At 52.2% G+C, this 3,889-nt stretch overlaps 1 long non-coding RNA gene across 1 annotated transcript; it reads left to right on the top strand.

Annotated features, from left to right (window-relative positions):
* Window positions 1-437: 437 nt before the first annotated feature.
* On the top strand, window positions 438-3,371 carry LOC121136702. The gene is made up of 4 exons (XR_005873758.1): window positions 438-539; window positions 976-1,111; window positions 1,607-1,740; window positions 3,040-3,371. It is a non-coding gene; the product is annotated as an uncharacterized LOC121136702 (long non-coding RNA).
* The last annotated feature ends 518 nt before the right edge of the window (window positions 3,372-3,889 follow it).

Genomic DNA, 3,889 nt, shown 5'->3' with positions numbered 1-3,889 from the left:
AGGGAGAAGGGGAGAGAAAAAAGAACAGCGGTGGTGTGATTTGGGTCTAAAGAACGGGTTATCTGGGACTTCATTTCATTTGGGTCACTTGAGGCTCAACCGACGCCCAAGAGAGAGGCCAACGCGTCATCGCTTATCCGTTACCTTTTCTCCACAGCCTTCCTCAGCCACCAGGGCAGGCGCCTGCTCCTGGTTGCCGTGGCAACCGCGAGGAGCCCTAGCCAGTTCCGCTACTGCACTGACTTCTGCAGCCTTAGCTGAGATGCAGCGGTGAGGACCGACAGACGGTGGCAGACCCAGGTTCTTCATTCCTTCCTCGCTGCTCTGGACTCCGAGAGAACGAGGGAAGGCACAAGGATGAAAGAAGTGTGCCTTGGGGCCTCCGGAGGAGACCCTTTGCTGGGATTGTAGCCGGAAGGTGGAGTCGCCACACATAGGATGCATGCCGCCACAACAGCTGCACCTGTGTCCTGAGGACCGGTCAGCCTCGGGAGGCAAGCTCTCACCGGCGAGGCAGATGTGAAGTGAAGCTCCAGTCCGTAAGTACCATCAAATCTCCTTCTGGGTAAGCAAATCCCTTAAAGGAAAAGGTTTTGTGTCTTGACGCCTTAAAAAAAAAATCACATCTTTCAATTGTTTATGCCTTTCCTTTCCTTGCCTTTCTGACATATATGAGATTCTTGGAACAAATCTGTCTGCTTTTAAATGCCTTGTTCTCTTAACCAGTGGGAGCGACACTCCAGTATCAGTGTCTCCTTTCCTGCACAACGCCCCACCGGCTGATACCATGCACCATAACACGCCCCAAAGACTGAGAAACACAGCTCTCAGTTTCTCAGCCAATACAGTTCCATTTTCTTCATTTTTCAGTCCCCCAATCAAAGAAATAACATCCTTAAGCAAGCTGGCGGTATGCCAGATGTCAGAGGACAGAGGGCTGCCTGGGATCCCCACGACACCGTGTCCTTTCTACAGGCTCAATGTGAATCCATTAGCTCATCCACAGGCGACAATAATTACACTCAGAGGGACGTTTGTTTCCGTCCAGTAGAGGGCGCCGACGCTCGCCTGCACAGCTCGGTAAACAGGCCAGAGGTGCCATCCTCACACGGTAGGCATGCATGTGTGCCCCTGGCTGCGGAGGACCCAAGGCGAGTCAGCCTCTGTCGATCGTTAACAAAGGGATGGTTATATTGGTCCCCTTGGAAGTCAAGGGAAGGGCAAAAAGACTTCCAGAGCACGGCATTCGTTTCAGAAGCAAATGTGCGTGTTTCCAGGGCAAAGTACTTTGAGTGCTTCCATCAGTGTCTTTTCCTTCCCCGCCAACCCTTCCTCCTCGAGCCCCCAGTCTTTTCTTACAGCCCTGGCGCTGTGATGAAGTGTTTACTGTTTACCGTACTGGGAAGACAAGAGAGAAAATAGGGAAACCTAGTTGGAATGAACGATAAACCAACGGCTGCACTTGCAGGCCCCTGCAGTTGTCAGCCCTAGCTGCATGTTGGAACATCTGGGGTTTCCTGCCCCAGACATTCTGGCTTAGCTCCCAGGTGATTCTAAAGCGCTGAGGTTGCCCGCCGCCGTTCTAATCAGGATGACGTATTTCCAGGTGAACTCGGCACTGGTTTAGCCTCTCAAAAGCGCGGCTGCTGGAGGACGGGGGTGTATTGTTATTGTCATGTGTGACTAGCCACCGTGTGGAAGAGAGCTGGCAGCACCTTTGACTGCCTGGAGCAGCTGAAGGTGAAAGGGATGTTTCAAAGGAGGGAGGGCGCACCTCTCTCAGAATGGGCTCCTTCTGAAAACCTTCTCACCTATATTCCAAACCAAGGAGAAAAAGAAGCGCGGGCTTCTGAGGGACTGTAGAGGGAAAACTGCAAGGGTCTTAGAAACGGATTCCAAGTCTGTATGCTTATCAGAGTCACACCTGTAACTGCCCAGCTCTCCAACTGCGAGGAGAACAGCTATGGGCTATCGGAAAGAGCAGGGGGTGGGGCGTGGTGATTTATGGCTGTAGCTCTGGGACTTGGGAGGTAGATGCCAGAGGATGATGGGTTGAAGGCCATCTTCAGCTGCATAGAAAGCTTGCGGCCAGCCTGGGCTACGTTAGACTTCAAAGACGGAAGGGAGAGTGAAAGAGAGAGAAGGCAGCCGGGCGTTGGTAGCCCACGCCTTTAATCCCAGCACTTGGGAGGCAGAGGCAGGCGGATCTCTGTGAGTTCGAGACCAGCCTGGTCTACAGAGTGAGTTCCAGGACAGCCTCCAAAGCCACAGAGAAACCCTGTCTCGAAAAACCAAAAGAGAGAGAGAGAGAGAGAGAGAGAGAGAGAGAGAGAGAGAGAGAGAGAGAGAGAGAGAGAGAGAGAGAGAAGGCAGGAATACGGTAGCCATTTGAACAAAGGAAAAAGCAAATAAAACGACCTAGAAATTATAGTTCTAATCCTTTTCAAGACTGAACTGATTACAGCTTTAAAGCCCTCCTACACCTAAGGGAAATCTTACAAATGTCCTTTCCCTGAGAACTGGAACACCAGGGTAACATCCTCTTCACAAACACTCTTGCAGACCAGGAAGCAAAAAGCTTCTTCTAAACTTTGCATTCTAAAGCTGTCTCATGAATATTCATAAGTCATAAATGCTGGGAAGCAGGCAGAGACTACACAGCTACTTCTCCACAGCCTGCAGTGCTCACTCAATTAGGTGAGACCTCAGACTCCAGGCCTGTGCGGTGAGAACTGTAACCAGTCTACAAAGCCAGGGCACCAAGTGGAGCCTGCCTAGAAGCCCAGCACTTAAGAGGTAGTAGTAGGAAGGTCAGTGGCTGTTCGCCAGTGCATGGTGGGTTCTAGCCCAGCCTGGGCTACGTAAGATTCTCAGAAGCCAAACTGAAACAAACTACAAAGTGTGACCTGGTGCTTTCTAAGACTTTCCCATTAATTTTGATTAGATGGAGAAAGGGCTAACGTCTTCTTGGGGGGATGGGTGCAAATGACAGTCCTGCCTATTGTACTGACAGCCTGGCCTCTGTCATTCATTTCATAGATTGGAAGGAGAATTAAGTGACCACATAAAGAGCGCCCACCCACCCAACTGCGATCACAAGGCCTCCTGTGCCAGGCTGAGAGAGGGGGCCAGGAGGATACCCACACAGAATGGCCACGACTCTCCCACATATTGTACCAGATAACTTTGTCTCCGCATTCCCAGCTAGGGACTGGGACAAGCCTCTCCTTGTGCTTATTTACCAAGCAACCCCAAAGAGTTACAACATCTCCATCCTTCCTTTACTTATTGTCTCTTTAGAGGCTCTCTCTCCCTCCCTCCCCCTCTCTCTCTCCCTCCCTCCCTCCCTCTCCCCCCTCTCTCTCCCTCCCTCTCTCTCTCCTCTCTCCCTCCCTCCCTCTCTCTCTCTCCCTCTCTCTGCCCCCCTCCCTCCCTCTCTCTCTCCCTCCTTCCCTCCCTCCCCCCCTTCTCTCTCTCTATCTCTCTCTCACACACACACACTGTGTTGCCTCCTCGTGGAGCTGCCCTGTTCTCTGGAGACCGCCTCCACTTACCCTGGGCCTTCTACAGGGTTTCCCCAGCACTTGCTCAGCACAGGAAGGCTGTGGATACCCTTTGCCTAGGCAGCTCTTAGCTTCCCTCACTGACCAGTGCTCTTTGGACAAGTTCTGCCAGACAGTGACTCACGGTGGCTTCTGCTCTCCAGCCCCAATACCCGTTTCTGACTGGTCACCACAGAGTTGACCCACCTCACAAGGCAGGATGCCAGCACTACAAAGGCTGCCTGTCCTCTAGACGGCTAACCAAGAACAGAACAGTACATCTGGGTCTCGCCTCACACCATGCCTTCCCACCACAACCACCAAGAACTACTCCCTGAAAATGACAG

Source organism: Mesocricetus auratus, unplaced genomic scaffold, assembly GCF_017639785.1.
Source record: "Mesocricetus auratus isolate SY011 unplaced genomic scaffold, BCM_Maur_2.0 Super-Scaffold_100676, whole genome shotgun sequence".
Classification (NCBI taxonomy): Eukaryota; Metazoa; Chordata; class Mammalia; order Rodentia; family Cricetidae; genus Mesocricetus; species Mesocricetus auratus.
Note: the sequence above shows the minus strand (reverse complement) of the source record. Positions and strands in the feature narration are given on the sequence as shown.